Source organism: Nomascus leucogenys, chromosome 3 (genome assembly GCF_006542625.1).
Source record: "Nomascus leucogenys isolate Asia chromosome 3, Asia_NLE_v1, whole genome shotgun sequence".
In the NCBI taxonomy this organism is placed as follows: domain Eukaryota; kingdom Metazoa; phylum Chordata; class Mammalia; order Primates; family Hylobatidae; genus Nomascus; species Nomascus leucogenys.
In genome coordinates this window covers 79,523,133-79,543,589 of record NC_044383.1, presented here as the reverse complement: position 1 = coordinate 79,543,589, position 20,457 = coordinate 79,523,133, and the positions used below count along the sequence as shown (strand labels likewise).

At 35.9% G+C, this 20,457-nt stretch overlaps 1 pseudogene; it reads left to right on the top strand.

The window, feature by feature from the left end:
• The first annotated feature begins 10,664 nt into the window (after positions 1-10,664).
• LOC100584334 lies at positions 10,665-11,631 on the top strand (annotated as a pseudogene).
• The last annotated feature ends 8,826 nt before the right edge of the window (positions 11,632-20,457 follow it).

Genomic DNA, 20,457 nt, shown 5'->3' with positions numbered 1-20,457 from the left:
TGACTACAAGAAGTTGGTTAAATTATAGAAATACTACTCACACATAACTTGGAATTTCTACAAAAAATACTTAGGGAATGAAAGTAGTTGATTTCAGTGTAGATTTAGAATTTTCCTGGGGGTATCAATTTTATCTTCAGTAGTTTTGTCTTCCATTTACATGGACAGTTGAAAGTTGGCTCTAAGAAGAGTAAGAATAAACCATTAATAAATTTTTGTTTCAAAATTAGTGGATATTTTTATACTGCACAATCTTAGTTGTTCCTCAAAGAAATTCTGAAAAAAAAATCAGCAAAATAAATGTTATCATTTTGATATGCCTCCATTTTTACATGCGGAAATGAATTAATCTCTAAATGACTTGATTTTTTATAAAATATTTTTCATTTGTATTGTTTCATGTGAGAGATGTCCAGTTCAAAATAGTCTATTTTTTTTTTAATAAAAGGAATTTATTGACTCAGGTAACTGTGAACTCCTAGGGTGAAGTTTGTTTGGTTGTTTGTTTGTTTATTTGTTTGTTTGTTTTGAGACGGAGTCTCGCTGTCGCCCAGGCTGGAGTGCAGTGACGCTATCTTGGTTCACTGCAGGCTCTGCCCCCCAGGGTTCAAGCCATTCTCCTGCCTCAGCCTCCTGAGTAGCTGGGACTACAGGCGCCCGCCACCATGCCCGGCTAGTTTTTTGTATTTTTAGTAGAGACGGGGTTTCACCGTGTTAGCCAGGATGGTCTCGATCTCCTGACCTTGTGATCTGCCCACCTCGGCCTCCCAAAGTGCTGGTATTACAGGTGTGAAGTTTGTTTTAGTTAAGGCTGGCACAGGACATCAAACTCTGCCTTCCACCTCTCAGCATTCCTTCCGGCTGTGAGTTGCCCTTATAGTCCTCTATGGTAGAATGAAATGCAATCAGAGTGATGGTGACTGGCAACTGCAGATTTACATAATACAAAATGTGTAACTTCAGAGAAAGATAATTTATTTATCTTAATATATCCATAGCGGGAAGCCATTTGATTATTCCACATCATGTCTTCAAAACAATAAAGTTCTATGAATAATCAACATTAGGTTTTATGGATTTCTTTTCTGGCATAGAAACGGTGTGTATCTTCCAACAAGTCACATTATGAATCTAAGTAAGTTTTTTCCGAGTCAGGGTCTCACTCTGTTGCCCACACTGGGGTTCAGTGATGCCACCATAGCTGGCTGCAGAGTTGAACTCCTGGGCTCAAGGGATCCTCCCATCTCAGTCTCCTGAGCAGCTGGGATAACAGGCATGAGCCACCACACATGACTGAATCTAGATAATTAATAGTGAAAAATTACAGAATACTTACTTCTAATTAGTTCACTTTTAAACTTTTCCTTGCCATAGGAAACACAGAATAAGATTCACCACTTAAATGTGTATTCAATATCTCAAACTTAACATGTCCAGAACTGAGATTCACCAAATCTGCTCTTCCACAATCTCTACTTTAGTTGATGCCTACTACATTTCCCCTGGCTATTTAGACAAAAAACCTTATGGTCATCCTTAACTTTTTTCATTCCTTATAGCTAATCCATCAGTAAAATCTGTTGGCTCTTTGGGTGTCTTAGTCCATTTGGACTGCTATAATAAAATACCATAATCTGGGCAGCTTATAAACAATAGAAATATTTTTCTCACGTTCTGGAGACTGAGAAGTTTATGATCAATGTGTTGGTAGATTCAGTGTCTGGTGAGAGCCTGGTTTCTGGTTCCTAGATGTTGGCTTTTTGCTGTGTTCTCTCATGGTCAAAGGAGAGAATGAGCTCCTTTGGGTTTATTTTATAAGGAATAAATAAATGAATAAATAGAATAAATAAATAGAATAGAATTCATGAATAGAATTTGTAAAATAAACCCAATGTTCTCTCACCATCTGCTATAGTACCACGTGAAATTGATGTATCATTATCTTATGCCTGGATTATTATAACAGCCTCTTAACTTGTCTTCCTACTCCCACGCTTAGCCTCTTTCAATGTATGTCTTCCACACAGCCAGAGTCTTCCCTTACAGTCTACCTTCAGTCACATAACCCCTCTGCTCAGCCTTCTCCAGTGGCTTCCCATCTCATGTAGAGTAAAAACCAAAGTTTTTAAATGACCTAATAAGACCCTTTATGAACTTGCTCCTAGTTCCCTTGCTGATCACATCTCCCAATATATTCCCCTATCTCCCTCTGCTCCAGTCTCATGGGCTTCCTTGTTCTTGAACATATCAGCGCTCCTCCTGATCTATGGCCCTTGTATTTGTTGGAATCTCTGCCTGGTATTCTCACCCCCAAATTCTCCATTCCTTACTTCGGCCATCTTTAACTTTCTCATCTTACTATTATCTTCTTTAGCTAACCTACCTAAAATTGCATCCCATCAGTTTCTGGTCTCTTCCCTACCTAATTTTTCTCCTTATCATTAGTTATTTAATTACCTTGTCTCTTCCATCTAGGCACCATACATGGAATAGTCCCTGTCAAGCTGGCTGTGGTGGCTCACGGCTGTAATCCCAGCATTTTGGGAGGCCGAGGTGGGTGGATCGCCTGAGGTCAAGAGTTCGAGACCAGATTTGCCAACATGGTGAAACCCCATCTCTACTAAAAATACAAAAATGAGCCAGGAGTGGTGATGGGCACCTGTAGTCCCAGCTACTCAGGAGGCTGAGGCAGGAGAATCGCTTGAACCTGGGAGGCAGAGGGCTGCAGTGAGCCAGGATTGCATCACTGCACTCCAGCCTGTGTGACAGAGTGAGACTCTGTTTCAAAAAAAAATAAAAATAAAAGAATAGTACCTGTCACATAGTGGGTATTCAATAAATATCTGCAGAATAAATGAATGAATGAGTGAAAAAATGGCTGAGGAAGAAGTGTTGAAGATTGTTGACATCATAAGAGGTTAGTCCACAGAAAAGTGAATTCAGCTCACAATAGACCATATGGTCTAGGTCTCAAAGTACATCAGGCAGTGATGGAACCAATACACTCACAGTATACAATGATTGGCATATGCACACATGGCTATGAGCATCTTGCCCTTTCTACTTATTCTCTATTATTGGAGTTTCTCAGTGATACTTGATAGAGGCATCTTCCTGCTGTGATCTGTTTTAGTTTGTATGTATATACTGCAGCAAATAGTCACTCTTCTCACCTTTATCACTGGTGACAAAGGAGAAGTAGAGGAAGATGTGAACAAATATAAATAGAAGACGTAACTGGCACAATTTTGTAGTTTATAAATTATTTAGGTGATAGTATTGTTTATAAGGCTGATCTATTCAGTGTATTGTGTTTATATAAACAGGAAGTAGGGTTGTATCATTACAATAGCAGCTCTACTTTTACAACTCTCAAAAGAATTTTTCAACATTGTCTATTGGTAACTGAAGCTAAAATTATGAACAATGTTAAGGTCTAATAAAACGGTTTTAAAAATGAACCATCTTTAAAAATTTCCACTTATTATTGCTCTTTTGTTCTGATAGATGTTGCCCCCATAGTTAGCAGAGAACTAACAACCTTAGGCACCCTTGTAATTACTATAATTTGTTACAGCTAACTGACCATTTCTCTTTGTGGATTAGTTTGAGGGTTGTATGTGGCATATGTTAATCTGCAGCAACCTTTCCAAAGATGTTGAATTATGAGCTTTGCAAGACTCTTTTGATGCCTAATTTCATCCAGCTTCACAATTTACCAAGTTGTATTTTTTTCTTCTTCTAGCAAATGAGCTGTCTGCTAGTTCTTGCCCCCCACTTCTGAACCCCCATGCATTTAAGATTATCCGTCAGTCTTTGTTTGTCCAAAGTTTTCCTATGATGTACCTAATGTGATTTCTTCGTATTTATCTTAGTCAGTTTTGTAGGGCTTCTTGGCTTCTGAGGTTGATACCTTTTGACAGTTTTGGAAAATTCTCAGCCAGTGTCTGTTCGAATGTGATTACTGCCTGTTGTCTCTCTCCTCCCCTTCCAGGAATCTGATGATATTTCTTATTGGAATATTTTACTGAGGCCTATATGCATCTTAGCCTCTTTTGCACACTTTCCATCATTTTTGCTCACTGAGTAATCCCAGTATTTCCCACTGACCTATTTTAGAGTTCATAATCCTATCTCCTGCTATTAAACCCATCTATTGAGATTCTAAATTCTGTAATTGCATTTTTAGTTATAGAGTTTCCATTTGATTATTTCTGTATCTGTCATTTATGTTTTAGGCATATAAATCAAATTTCATATCTGATAACTTCACTAACCTGGTCATCTATACATCTGTTGATTAGGTATACTTTTTGTCCCTTGGGTCCTGTCTCTTAAAATGTTTAGTAATTTTTAATTTAGGAACTAACGTTGTGTCTAAAAAAATTTAGAGACTCTAAAAGGTGCTATATTTACAGAAAGTCCATTCTCCTCTGGCAGATGCATATAGTGGGGGCTCTATCTACCAATATTCCATCAAACTCTGGTTCTTCCCAATATGGTGTGGTCCTCCAAGGATTCCAATAGGGAACCTGTAGTCTTTATTATACTACATTTTAGAGACTGTGATTTACATTGTATTATGTTGGTGCAAAAGTAATTGTGGTTTTTTGCTATTACTTTTAATGGCAAAAAACAGAATTACTTTTGCACCAACATAATAGTACTTTGCCCTTGAACAGTTTAATAATTTGACCGACATCTAAAGTGGAAATCCACTAGTATTGGGCTTAGTTCCTTTTCATTCCCACATCTCCAAGATCGTGGATCTCAAGTCCTAGATGTTTGGCAATCCTGTACTCCAACTCTTGTCTGTTCATCTCTTTAAGATTACCAGAAGCTCTGTTGGCTTCCTTGCCTTCCTTCCTAGCAGAGGCCACAGGGGTCTCTAACTCTTGAATTTCAGCTCACATCTCTGCATTGGCCTTCCTACTAAGATTCTCCTCTTTCAAGTGCTGTTTGTCTCAGTAGCTCTCTGATACCTTCAAACAGACTTTTTTTGGTTTTAATTTTGGGTCTTATTACCCACAATAAATCTGTTTTCCCTAGTTGTCCTTAGCAAGAGCAATACTCCATTACATTTAGGAGTGAAATTCTGGATTTAAATTTCTAAAGTAAATTTTTATTTCTAAAATTATAGTTTTTTTTTTGGCCCCTGGAATGTTTGCCTTCTATAAGTCTTGAGCAGCGTCATTCAATAGAAATAAACCCATATGCTGTTCAATTTTTCAGTAACCACAATTTTAAAAAGTAAAAGTGAAATTAATTTTGCAATATATTTTATTTAACTCAAACTATCTCAAATATCATCATTCAATATATCATCAATATAAAAATTAACCATACATTTTACATCCTTTTTTTCAAATTAAGTTTGTGAAACCTGGTGTGCAACTTGCACTCAATTAGATCTCAACTTGAACTAGCCATATTTTAAGCAGGGGGTAGTTATGTGAAGTTAAGTGGCTACTGCATCTGAACATGCAGATGTAGATAGCAAAAAAGAGGTAAATTTAATAAAAATGTGAAGAAAATGTAGCTTAAGTATATTTTGAAACTGAAAAGTTGTTACTTTTGGTGATATTTCTGTTAATTAATTTTTTGTGTTTTATTTTTTCTAGATCTTTTTGAGACCTGAAGAAAAGGGAAGGTAGAACTGATTGATAACGTCCATTTATATAGAATTAAAAGAATATGAAAAGTTTAGATAAAGGAGCATAAATAAAAATCTTCTATTGGCAAGCATTTCAGAAGTTTTTTTTTTTTTTTCAGAAAACAAAACACATACGAGTCTTTAATTTTTATTGCTTTGATATCTGCTTTAGTTTATTTGAGTATTTGTAGAATGCAGGTGACATGTTTAGGTGAAATTGGTAGACCACGGCTATCTGCCCTGTGATACAAAAATCATATTTCTGGGCCTGAAATACCTTCCCAATTCATTTATAGCTACTGCCATATCTGTGGCAGATGACAAAGCCCTTAACTGTACAATTGGAGAAAGAAAGAATAAAAGAAAATCCTCAAGAGTTAAATAGCACTGAGAAAGGTAACACATTGACTTAAATTCTAAGAGAAAAATGGGGACTTTCTTGACCTTTCTTCTTACAGCTGTTGATGGTGATACAAGTAATCATGTATTTAAGCAATGGAGGATGGAAGACAAATAGTCAAATGATACTTGCTAAGATTTACTGGGTACCTGTAACATTGTCTTATAGCTTCACAACAGTCTCTAATGTAAGTGTTATAATTATTCTCAACCACATTCTTCAGATAAGGAAATCATGACACGAAAGGGTATTCGTTTAAAGTTTCATGGCAAATAAATGATGAAACTGGAATTTTAACTGAGATTGACTTGCTCCCGACTCTGAAATCTGAACTGCTGCTCTCTATTGTCTCCTGCATATAACATACAATTTTGCCTTGACCTAGACCACCTGTTAAAAACTTTGGCTTTTAATATTCTGTGTAATTCATTGCGTAGAGATGTCAGAATGAATTTAGATCACCTATAAATACCTCCTGGAGATTACCTGAATCATTGTATTTTATCTTTGTAATTTTAAGAAATATTTGAATTATACTAGTTGAGAAAGAAAGAGACAAAGGGTGTCAGTTCCCTGGGTTTTGAGTAGATAATGGCAAAGTTTCTCCTATAATTCAGGGCTCTCTGACAGCTAAGTCAATATTGAAAACTGTTAGGGTTAATATTCCTTTGCCTGTTATGCTCAACAGGGCATTATGTAGTGAATGATTCTCTTTCATACTCCAAGATATTCTGACATCAGGCAGATTCAATTTTAGCCATAATTTCATTAAGATGAATCTGCTGGAAAGATAACCACGGACTGGACTGAACAGTATTATGAGTGAAGTGCTAATTCCATTTTCCCTAACTTTGTTCATATACCTTGGTCTTGTATTTCATTTAATGTAGCATCAGTCGTTTCAGCATTAGTAATGAGCACTTTCAACAACCATATCGCTTCGATTTTCCACACTATGCTATGTCCTGTGTCTTCTAGAAGTTTCCTCTCCCTGGGGTCACTTGCTAATGAAGATCCTTCGCAATCTCTGATTTTCATGTGGATTTCTGTGCATATTAAAGTTGCCAGCCTGACAGATGAAACTGATCTCTGTCTAAGGAGTGGATAGAAGAGGGAGGCAACCCTCTATGTGGTAGCCTGCCAACATGGCTGCTTCTCGCGAGGGGGGAGAGATGCTCCATCTGAAGCCTCTTTGCCAGTAGTATCTGGGTGAATGCCAACTGTGATTATGTGTCTGCTAGTCTCAAGTTCTAGACAGAAGGAAAAAACTAGTAAAGAGCTTCCTTGGACTTCAGTCTAACTATCTTTATGTCCTCCTGCTTTACCAAAGCAACCTATTATGCCAATTCTGGCCGGGTGCGGTGGCTCATGCCTGCAATCCCAGCACTTTGGGAGGCCAAGGCGGGCGGATCACGAGGTCAGGAGATTGAGACCATCCCGGCTAACACGGGAAAACCCATCTGTACTAAAAATACAATAACTAGCTGGGTGTGCACGCGCCTGTAATCCCAGCTACTCGGGAGGCTGAGGCAGGAGAATCCCTTGAACCGGGGAGGCGGAGCTTGCAGTGAGCCGAGATCCGGCCACTGTACTCCAGCCTGGAGACAGGGAGAGACTCCATCTAAAAAAAAAAAAAGAAAAAGAAAAAGAAAAGAAATACTGCCAATTCCACTTCAGGTCTGCCCACTGATGTTACACAACTGTCTCTTCAGAAAAATAGATACCTCCTAAGAGCGCAGTGTCAATTCTGAATACTGACTTTTAAATTGAAAAGAAGAGAACAGAAACTGAACTGTTTGTCAACCGTGAGTACTTTATTTTGCCTCTTTTGTAAATGAGAAGAAATTAATAAATACCAAAAAGCCTTGAGGTCAGCTTGTTTTTAAATAAAATAACAATAAAAAGCTGTGATGAGTTGTGGTATCACTGTAGCAAAGTAGTGGTTGCAAAATAATCTAGTCCTGAGATACCTAACATGATGCAATTCCAGAATTGAGGAACCCGAAGCAGGGTATTGTAAACTCAGTTTTTCTTTCTATTTTTTTTTTATTTGGCTCTGCAAATGAAATAGTACAATGAAATCCAGAAGGATAATCTCAGAAAGATAGTAGTCCCTTTGGTAAGCAATCCCATAAGATGTATTCTATAGTCAACTAAACGTGTGTGTGTGTCCTATACTTTTTACCCAGTAATTCCACCTATAGAAATTTATCCTTGATAGAAGTGCCTGTGAACATAAGTACATGTGAACAAAAAATTTTACTTAGCTGTATTTATAAGTGTGGGGAAAAAGGAAACATTCTCAACATTTTTAAACAGGGAAATTACTGTTAATATCCATTTTGGAATAATTTTTCAGGCCATTATATTGCCATCTGATTATTTGTAGGTATGTACAATTTGTTAGAAAAGCAAATGGCATGAAATCAAATATATGATCCCCTTTTGATAAGCACAATGAGATTTAAGAACAACAAACTCTTCCAACCATAATCCCTTTATGTGTGCAAATAATATCCTTGTATGAGCATGGAGAAAGGCATGGAAAGAATCAATCCAAGTTATGAGAAAAGCCTGTGCAAGAAAGGAAATAAAGAAGACTTAGGGGAAAATATTTTTAAATATAAAACAAGCAAACAAACAGATACATAGACTCAAGTTTATAAAAAGGCCAGGATGCTTGTATTATAAAATCACTTAACTATCTCCTCCATTGCCTGCTACAATTTCTTAATTTTCCCCTGTAAGAATAATTTCATAGATTTTGTGAGTCTACACATGCAAATTTGTCTTTGAATGATGTCAATAAGAGCAATTTATTTTTATTACATTCATTTGTCATGTGAGGTAGATGAGACTGGGGGTATCTTTGACATGAGGTGTTCTTAGGAGGGAAATCTTTTTTTTTTTTTTTTTTTTTTTGAAACGGAGTCTCGCTCTGTCACCCAGGCTGGAGTGCAGTGGCACAATCTCGGCTCACTGCAAGCTCCGCCTCCCGGGTTCACGCCATTCTCCTGCCTCAGCCTCTCCGAGTAGCTGGGACTACAGGCGCCCGCCACCACGCCCGGCTAATTTTTTTGTATTTTTAGTAGAGACGGGGTTTCACCGTGGTCTCGATCTCCTGACCCGGTGATCTGCCCGCCTCGGCCTCCCAAAGTGCTGGGATTACAAGTGTGAGCCACCGCGCTCGGCCTAAGAGGGAAATCTTAGCGGAATATATAGCTGTGGCAGATTCAGGCATCTCAAACTCAAGTGAGAATACTCAGAATAGAATGAATGCCCAATTTGTATATTTTTAGAAAAAAAAATTTTCTAACACATGCCTCTATCTTCTTATTGGCCTGGTTTTTATCACGTATCACTCTACACTAATATTGTCAATGGAATGGGATTATTCTGATTGGCTTAAGCTAATCAACATTTTGCCCCTGGAGCTGAGGAGGGAACAATGAAACAGATGGCTGCCTAATAACTAAGCAACAGCAGGGTGCACAAGTAAGAAACAAGGCTATAATAAGAAGCAATGGCTATGGAGCAGGCAACCAACATTGTCCATCCAGCCTTCATTTTATCTACTCTACTAAAGATGGTTTGCCTGAATGGCTGCCTTTCCTACTAAAGAGGATTAATATACTAAATATATATTATTTATATATCCCATGCATTTACTGCTTGAATACAATGCAAATAAACCTTAGTTTATATAACACTCAACACTTGCTACATACCTTTTCTTTGACTTACTGTGAAACTAAGCTACCCTCAGGTGTTTGGGAGATTTCTCACCAGTGTATACTGCAAAAATGCAGAGAGGTAAATGTGAAATTGTTTCAGTAGATTCTTTATGAGGTTATGCATGTCCGGGTGATTGACTCATCAGTTGAATACAGCAGGAAAATTGGCCTTTAGATGTTTTTAACTATAGAAATAATGCTATAAAAATCAGTTGCAAGTCACATAGCTAAATTTCTAGTATTCAATTAAAAGATAATCATATCACACATAATAAAATAGTGTCTTTTGTAAAATAGATAATAACATTTTAAAAATATACAGTTACTGATTTTGAAATTAAAGTGATGCTGCCAAAATTTACTTGCTCCAAATGACTTAAGTGAAAGACTCATTACAAAAAAAATTAAAGGTGTTATGGCTGTCTCGAGAATCTAGTTAAGAGTTTGCTCCTGGCCAGATGTGGTGGCTCACGCCTGTAATCCGAGCACTTTGGGAGGCCGGGGCAGGCAGATCACCTGAGGTCAGGAGTTTGAGACCGGCCTGGCCAACATGGTGAAACCCGTCTCTAATAAAAATACAAAAAATTAGCCGGGCATGGTGGTGTGCGCCTGTAATCCCAGCTACTCGGGGGGCTGGGGCAGGAGAATCACTTGAAACCAGGAGGAGGAGGCTGCAGTGAGCTGAGATCATGCCACTGCACTCCAGCCTGGGTGACAGGGGGAGAGTCCATCTCAATAAATAAATAAATAAATGATACAAATAAAAATTGTAAAAAAGAGTTTTCTCCTGTGGTGTGTAGGGTCCGAAGCCCACACACAGAGATCTAGGGAACTAAAGTTGCATCTTGGTTATAGAGGTGACGATTTTGATTCCTCAGCGATGGTGACATCCAGGAGCGGTATGGTCCAAAAAACCTGGGAACTGGCCAACAACATGCAAGAAGCTCAGAGTATCCATGAAGGCTACAAATACGACAAGAAGCAGCAGCATGAAATCCTGGCAGCAAAGCCCTGTGTTAACAATCACCATTACTTTAAAGTACTGCAAAATCTCAGCATTAGCTCTACTGAAGATGATAATGCATGCCAGGTCAGAGGGCAACTTGGAAGTGATGCGTTTGATGCCAGGAAAGGTAGATGGTGAAACCACGATTATTATGGGCAGTTTTACTTTGCCTGTGGAGGGCACTGAAACCCGAGAAAATGCTCCGGCTGCTGCATGTGAGTGCGTGGCCACATACATAGAAAATGCCAAAAAGGTTGGCCGCCTTAAAAATGCAATCGGATGGTATTATAGGCACCCTGGCCATGGCTGCTGGCTTTCTGACATCATGTTAGTACTCAGCTGCTCAATAAGTGGTTCCGGGAACCATTTTCAGCAGTGGTGATTGATCCAACAAGAACAATATCTGCAGGGAAAGTGAATCTTGATGCCTTTAGGACATACCCAAAGGGCTACAAACCTCCTGATGAAGGACCTTCTGAGTACCAGACTATCCCGCTTAATAAAATAGAAGATGTTGTTGTACAATGCAAACAATATTATGTCTTAGAAGTCTTGTATTTCAAATTCTCTTTGGGTTGCAAATTGCTTGAGCTTCTGTGGAATAAATATTGGGTGGGTACACTGAGTTTCCTTGTTGGGTTTAGAAACACATGATCGAAAATCAGAAGACAAACTTGCCAAAGCCAACAGAGACAGGAGTAAAACTACAATAGAAGCTACCCATGGATTGATGTCTCCAGTTATTAAGGATAAACTGTTTGATCAGAGTAACATCTCTGAAATAGTCACTGAGAAGCACTTTTGCCCAAAAGACAATATGAGAAAAATACTCAAGTAACACTTTAAAACTAATTACTCAAAATCTGATTAAAAGTATAAGGTGCTCTGACTTGTCTTGAATACTAACATCCTGTAATAAAACTCTTTAAAAATTTTTTTAAAAGGGCTTTTTTTTGGGCTTCTTTTTTTTTGCACAAATTCATTGGTCTACATTAGCCACCTTTTGACTTAGGTTTTTTTTCCCTCTAATTTCTCTCCCTTTTTTGAAAGATTGGAGAAACAAGACTTCATTATCAAGTACTCTTTTGTCAAGGTTATATCCGAGCATTGAAATTACTGACCACACTTATTCTCATAATTTATCAGGACCCTATAACTTTTGAGGAGGGTTTTTATATTAGTCCTGACTTCTAATTTTAAAATATTGGATAGCTAATGAGTTTTAATAACAAAACAAATACTGGATTAAGCTTTAGATAAATGGATTTCATAGAAATCAAATACTTATCTGTGTAGCGCTTGTATCATATTTGCTTTTGATATAAAATTTAAATCAATATTTATTGCATTTAGGTTTAGCTAATCTTTATTTTGAAAGCCAAATAATCAAAAATAAAAATAGCTGACAAAAGCTCATTTTACTTAAAGAAAGTGTGGTGAGTATAAAATGGTTTTAAACATCTTTCAGAAAATAAAATGCAAAATTATAATTTTTATGTATAAATGTATAAGAAAAATTTTATCTGAAACATTTAAATATTACTACAAATTTTATTCAAATACTTGATTGATATACATGTAATTGTTGAAGTAAAATTGACAGTTGTGCACCTCTGCTGATTTCTTTTCTATGAAAAGCATCTCAGATTTTGGCATTCTCTCTCTCTCTCTCTCTCTCTTTTTATTTACTGGTAATCTTGTAAATGGTAAACTTGAATATGGGCAGTTGGGAAGCCCTTAGTTTTCTAGAAGGGTATAATTAGGGGAAAACAAGGGTTGGATCAAATCTCTTGGAATTCTTCTGAATGTTAAATCATAAGAATCTGTACTGTGTTGCAACATAGACTAGTTACAGTCTGTATTCTTCTCAGAAGAATAATCTTGTATTCAGTGTTTCTAACAAAAGCTAAACTGAAAGAAATAATGTTGATGCAAGATCATTTGGAAGATATACACTGCATCTATTATTTTACATAAGAAAGAGTATACTCCTGAATTTAGCCAGGGCATCCAAAAGCATGCTAGCCCATTTGTAGGATGGCATTAGCCCAAGTGGGGGTGGTAAGAAATATGGGACTAAGGAGAAGATGCTGCGACAAATTTCAGAAGTCCTTTGTACCGCTTATTATAAGGGTGTGGTATTAATAGATGATACTGTTTAATGCATGATATTATACAATGTCCTCTTAACGAGTATCCTTGAAGAAATTTATTTCTCATTCTATGATATTTTATAAGGTTCTCATTTTTAACTTTTTTCTTGGATTAATCTTTTCATTATAACTTATTCTATTTTGCTTTATGTTGTATATATTTTAACTTTCTTTTAAACTATTTTTGATCAATGCCCAAGATACATAGTTTGGGGAAGAATGAGAGAGAGAAGAAAAAAGAAGAGAAGGGAAGGGAAAGGAAGAAAAGGGAGAATGAGAGAATTCTGTTTTGTATTTCTCCTATCTTAAGTTATAGGCTCTTACAACAAAGGGAATAGTAGAAATAGAATTGGTGGTTTCTCTTTCAGTTTACAACAACATTATTTTTTTCTGTGAAAATGTAAGAAATTTATGTAAATTTGTTAAATGATATTCAGATTAACTTTAAAGAAAGCTGTTGGATTGGATCAAAACAGATGAATTTCAAATCAAAACAAAAATTGGAAGTTTTCAGAAGACAATAAACAGGTTTTTATCTTACCTTCTTTGGTTTAAAAATTTTTTTTGTAGATATGTGGGCTCACTATGTTGTCCAGGCTGGTCTTAAACTCCTGGCCTCAAGAGATCCTCTGGCCCTGGCCTCCCAAAGTGCTGGGATTACAGGTGTGAGCCCCTGCACCCAGCTTATCATAGGTTTTTAATAGGTAGTTTGATAGTTTATTTAACTATTAGCTTGGGCAGGCTAGTTTGGGGAATTAAAATTGGGTATTAATTATATCAATTCTAAAAGTATGCACTTAAGCAAAATCTGGATTATTTTCCATCACAAAGTTTATTCTCTCAAACTGTCCATGATTTTGGTTCTAAAGGAAACTGAATAAGAAGTTTGTCATTGAAATCTATTACCTTACTGGAAAATCTCTTAAAGTAATCCTTGAAGTATATGACCTTTTAACGAGATACAATAAAACAGCAACTTGATTACTGGTAATTGTTAGTGTAAACTTTACTGATAATTAAATTTGTAAAAAGACAAATGGTTTTGTTTTTGTGGGATCAAAAATGTATTTCAAGCAGTTGATATGATAGTTTCTAAGATTAGAAAACCTTGGCCTGATTCCAAAACTATGAAAAAAAAAATCAGCTTCAATATTCAACGCTAAAGCATTCATGAGAGAGATGCAGTCATTCAGAAAGCTGAGTTCAATATAGAACAAAATGAAAACCACAGCCTCTCAGACCACTCCCTCCTTCCACCTTCTCATATTGCAAATACAATATTTCCATTATCAGAAGATCCATTTTCAAGTCAGAGCTGCTGCTAAAACAGCCTAACTGGAGGAGGAAGAAATGGCAAAACAGTAAAAAGAAATGCTTTGTAAATCACCCTTCGAAAGCTGTCCTGGGAGGAATGTGATATACCTCAGCATCTTATGTGTTTAGCAAATAATTTCAGCTGTGCATTCTAAACGTAACTTTCCCTCCTTTACCTAATTACCAAAATATGTGCTGCAGTTTGCAGAACTTCCCCACTGTCATAACTTTTCTTGAAGTTCAGCCAACCAATGATAATAAAGCTGTCACGAGAGTAAACGGGGCTGCAAGTCATTGCTTCTGACATTTATATGTACCATGGGAAATGCAAACAAGTATGTGGAGTTATTAGTAATATTATGGGCTTTGAATCCGTAAAATAGAGTGCTTAAGACATCTGCCTCGGCAAGGAAGGCGAGAATTGAGGTAAATCCAAATTGCGTCCTCCTTTTGTATAGAACAGGAAGCCAAGCTCAAGAAAGCATGGGGAGTGGTTTATTCCATTTCCTTCATGTGGCGTCGGTATGAAGCATATGCCTCAGATACACACCCTTAGAAGGGATAATTTCGGTTGTGGAGAAAAGAAAATTGTAAAACTTTACGTAAAACACATGGGGTCTTTCTTGGGGCCCTTCTCTGGCCCGACCTCATGTCATTGATTTTAGCACCAGTTCTGGGCTTGGAGAAAGACAAGGCAGTATAAAGGATACAGGAAAACTCTCCTCAGAGGTTTTGCTGCTATGCAGAAGTTTCTTTGATTTTTGTTTAGTGAAGGATACCAAATTAGGAACAAAAGTTTAGAGGAAAAAAATACTACGTTGTTTTAAAAATGGGAGGAAAACTCATGTTTTATCATTGAGTTCTATCCTTATTATTATTTTTTTAACCTTATTCTTATCTCTTCTCTGTCTTCCCTTTGGTTTTGAGGTGTATCAAAAAGAAGTTGGGTCTAAGTCTGGAACGTTTGTCTTTTCCTTTCAATTATGCAAAAGGACAATGCACTTCATTATCTTTGGTGATAATAGATTCCCAAAATTCTAGGCTGATTCAGAGCTATACTTCGTCAAACACAAAAAAAACTTTAATTTTTCATAATAATCTTTTAAAATTGTTATTTCGATGCTGATTTTCAGCTATAAATTTCGCTTCTGGAGATTAGTCAGCGAATGACGAAAATACTGGCTCTTTGTACTTGATATGTTGATAATTTGAAACCAGATCTTTTTCAGGAAAGCCTTCACTCTGAAAATACTGCACACAAGCCTTCCTGATTTGTTCATCCCTCTCCTACTCTAGGAAACTGCAGTTTGAGTGTGATTAGTGCAAAGATCCTAAATTGCATAGGATAAGGTACTAGAGGTATTTAGGAGGAAATAGAATATGGAGAAAAGAGACTGGGAGTTCTGAAGCATTTGGCATAGTTTCGATTCTGCTAATAACTATGATTATCACCAAATGAGCACCCATTATATGCCAGGTACCGTGTTAGCTGCTTTCCATAAACAGAATGCATTTAATTAGGACTTAGGTTTTCTACCTGGCATGATCTTATTTAAGGAAGCAGATTTTTTTTTCTTTAAATGATTAAACATTTCTTAGAGTGAATTTTATTTTAAGTGTGAGTTCAGGACTTAACATTTCTATCTAGGGAATTAAACCTCAGTAATTGCTCATAATGTTTGTTTTGTAACTACCTATTATGAAGATGAATTAACTAGAATGGACTTGAGTCTACCAGTGATCAAGGAGAAAACTGCCAATTTGCAAAAGCTCATGAACTATTTTCTTAGTTAATAAATTATTTCATGTCAACTAAATGTTGTATTGTGTCATCAACATAAATTAGTGATGGTGTATGTGTCTAAGTCTAAAGGGATCAGTGAACCTAAAATAAATCAGACCAACAGAAATGTAATAATTTTTGCAAGGTATTGAATGTACCGCTTAAGATGGTTATGCTATTATCACTGGTTTAGTATTTAAGATTAAAATTTGCCTGCAGTCCAATAGCATTTGAAGGGAGGAGGGTGAAATATAAAAAAAAAATAATCACTAGGAAGGTCTCATTAATGGTGGGTCTGTTAAATAGCCTCCTGGAAGCACACCCTTCCCTGACAAAATTTATGTCTCTCTATGTATTAAATGATTGCCTGTCCACATTGTACCATGTATGCATTTTTAATTATTCTACAATTTTAAAATATGTAGTAGTGTTTTCATATGAAAAAATTGCTGTCAAATACAAAATTTCAGATATTAAATTATAATTTTGCATTCAGATTCTGTGTTATTAAGTAGGAAGAAGATGGTTCAATAGGGCATATAAAGCAACTTATAAGTACCAAATACTAATTTTTAAAAGTAGCGACAGCTAGTCATGTTTTTATGTCCATTTAAGTAACTTAACAGAGTTCTAAGATATTCAAAGAAACATTGAAATGTAAGATTTTAAACTTCTAGAGCAAAAAGCTTCTAAGCTTTTGCTCCAGCAGCCATGATTTTCTCTGACATGCTTGATGTGAATTTTCACATGACCTTTTCAGGGTTAGGGCTAAGACTAAGAAGTTTTACCAATAAGGGAGAAGAAAAGAGTTAGGCAGAGGAGCAAAGCAGAAGTGTAAATAGTGAATGTGGTTTGGAATGAAGATATTTGAATCTGAATAGTGAGTTAATGATTCAATTAGTTTTTCACTTTGTTAAACTACATTAATCCTTTTTTATCAGGTCCCCATACTGAAGCCCTTTGAAAAGTAAAATGCAAAGGATCTTAAGAAGAAAAATCCTAAGAGACAGAGCCTTTTAAAATCATTAATGCTTCCCAAATACATGCTGCCTATTGGCAATGATGTGGATGTAGGGTAGATATTGTTATAGAAGTCTCAAGACTTGAATAGGGATAGTTCCAATGGCCATACAGTTGTTGTGAAGTGGTTCCTATCTGAAGTAGGCTTACAAAATGTGTACTCTATTTTTAAACCATGGAAAGAGTAATTTTAAGCTAAAAAACTGGGGAAGAGGGGATTTGAAAATATCTGACTAAATATATAAGCAGAATATTTCAAATACAAATTCTTGCTAAATTGGAAAGGTAAAAATGACTATTGAGAATTTCTTTTTTACATTCTGTTGTGCATTTAAATCTTCAGCATCTTCTAAATTTATAATATAAACCCAGAGACTAAAAACTTTAAACTTAGATTATCATTGTCATTTTTGTTATCCTTATAATCATCATCAAAAGCATTTTGTTAAACATTTAGGCATACCTGATGCAAATCTAACAAATTAAAGGGGAAGTCCCTGTCATGAATATTTACAATTTAACAGATGTTAAATTGTTTCACTAAAAATACAAAGGGCATAAAGAGAAACGGAAATTTGCTAAAGAAAATTACCCACAGGATAGTGAAAACACAACCAAGGCAGCCTAATGATACCAGGTCAAATTGACAGAATTCATAAAGATTCTGAATTTTTACTGGAAAGGGGTTTATTTCAAACACAAATCAAAACTCTAACTCTGTTAACAAATATATGGTAATGGTCTGTTGGAATCTGCTTTAGCTTGGTTACTTTTAAATTACGCTTTGTCTCTACGTTTACGTGTAAGTGTGTGGGTTAGACAAACTATTTATTTATTTTTTTTTTAGATGGAGTCTTGCTCTGTCGCCCAGGCTGGAGTGCAGTGGTGTGATCTCGGCTCACTGCAGCCTCCGCCTCCTGCATTCAAGTGATTCTCCTGCCTCAACCTCCCGAGTAGCTGGGACTACAGGCACACACCACCACGCCCGGCTATTGACAAACTATTTTTTCTTTTAGTATGTTAAGGATTTTTCAGTGTAATATTAATTTTATATCCTAAGTGATTTTTTTCTGTTAACTTATCTGTAGGTAAGCCCAGTCTAGCACTAAATTGTCATAAAGTTGGACTATTACTGCTTTTAATAATATCAAGGTAGCAAATGAATTTAGTGGTAGATGTAAAGAAGAAGAAAACCATGGAAGTTGCAAAGTTATTTAGTTTGAAGACTAAGAAAAGAACAAACTCTTATATGTTAAAGGAGTTTTAGTTAACCTATTAGCTAGAATATAAGATAATCTTTTTAATAGAATGGTTTCTACAGTATTTCCACATTCAAAGTAATTTTTACATACAATATTTGATTTGACCTAGAAAATACTTTGTATTCTATGAGGGTACTAAGATATTAAATGATGCTTTAGAGGTGTAAAGGTAGAGTCAGGGAAAAAGATCAGACATGCAAATGAGGAAATTAACTGAAAGAACAAACAATTTAGGTGAAGTTGAATCAACATGTGACCCTTAATTGATACAAATGCAAGAAATGGCGCCTCTACTTTTACATAGACAGGGGGTGTCAACAAGAGCCTGAAGTCTGACTGCTTGGCTGCCTTGAGCAAGTCATTTAAATTCCTGTGACACGGTTTCCTCATCTATAATGTAAAGATAATTGTCATTCTTCCTCTTTGACTTATTCTGAGGATAAAATATTATGTATGTGAAATTTTTAAGCCAGTGCCTGGCATTTACCAATTGCTCAATACATGTTAGCTATTGTGATTATCTAGATTGCCTTGGTCCAAACACACCATATAAATTTCTCATTTTAAGGTTGAAAATTATGACTCTTCTAGGGCGTATATTGGAAAAGAGGGAAGATATTAGTTGCGGGAATCAGTGGAAAGTTCTGGGCATGTTTTTCAAATATATAGGAATAGAGGGTATGACTTCTCCAATTAAATATAAGGAACTAAATCCTGTTACTTCATTTATTAAGTTTTAGGAAATAAATTATTTCACTCCTCTCAATATTTCAAAAACTTCTTTCACATGATGGTTTTCATCAAGGTGTTATTTGATTCTTTAAACTTTCACTCTTTAAATATTAGAAAATAAAAAAATGAGTAATTTTAGAAGTCCGGATCTGTGCAAAACCTTAATACAGATAAAAGCATTTTTTAATTTAATGGTCAAGTTTGGAAAAAGAAGGTTAATCTAAAACTCAGTTACTACGTGTATCTTTTAAATATCTTTTAACGTGTCATTAAATACCTATTGATTATAATGGTAAAGTTAACTATGTGTTATAAGCATATTTTCCTTATTATATATTTCCTATATCATCCATTGCATAAAACTGACTAGATTCTCCCTGCTTTTTCCTGGCTCAAATATGGGTTATTGCACTCAATTTGCCTCATAGTAGCTTTTTGGGGGGATCAAGCTACTTTTCTTTCTCATCCAAAACCTAGTGTAAGATGAGTAAGTAACATGACTTTGATCCCTAAAGAGCAATTAGGCTTTAAAATATTGGATCTTGTTATTCTATCAATGTAGGGCGTAGAGCGTAGTTTATAACACATGGTTTCAACAAATCATGCCAAAGAATTCCCCCAGAAACTCCAGTGCCAAACATTTACAACTTTCACCAAATGAATAATCCTTAGCTTCTTTAAGAAAACAATTAAAAATGTGGAACTGATTAACCAGAAATAGGTTTTTATCAAAGGGATTTTAACAAAGGCACAGTATTTTCTCTTGGAGGGAAAATTGAAGAAAAAAAAGACATTGGAAACAAAACAAAGGAATCAAAAATCTATTATTGTGAGTGTTCTTTGAAACCCTATAGTACTTCGTCACAAGTTAACTTTCAGTTAGAGCTGCCATTTGCTAAGCATTAAATCATTGCTGAAGAGTTTTACAAACAATTGTGAATGTTGAATATTTGGATTTTTTTGCCCAAGGCAAACACTTTACATCCCTGGCTAACCTATCCCAGATTAAAACAGTTAAAAAAGAAAACATGAGGCCCATCCCTCTTTTTCAAAAAGGAAAACCACATTCTTTCATTACTGTAGAGTGATCCTCTCAGAATTAAGGAAAGAGGGCCAAGAAAATGCAAAAGCAGATAACTTCAGATGACACTTTCAGAATTTTTCTTTCTTCAGGTCCCTGCAATTATAGTTACCATTCCAAATACTAAAAGAGCATCAATCATACCCATAAATAGCAGTACCCTTCCGTCTAAATCTGGAGTCATCATTTATGTTAAAACATTCCATATATTTAAAAAAATATGTCATACCTTTCTTTTTGAATCCTTTGCTTTGTTGACAAGGTCGCTGCCCTGCTTTAGTGATTAACAGGTGGGAATCTGTACTGGTGACTTTTCATA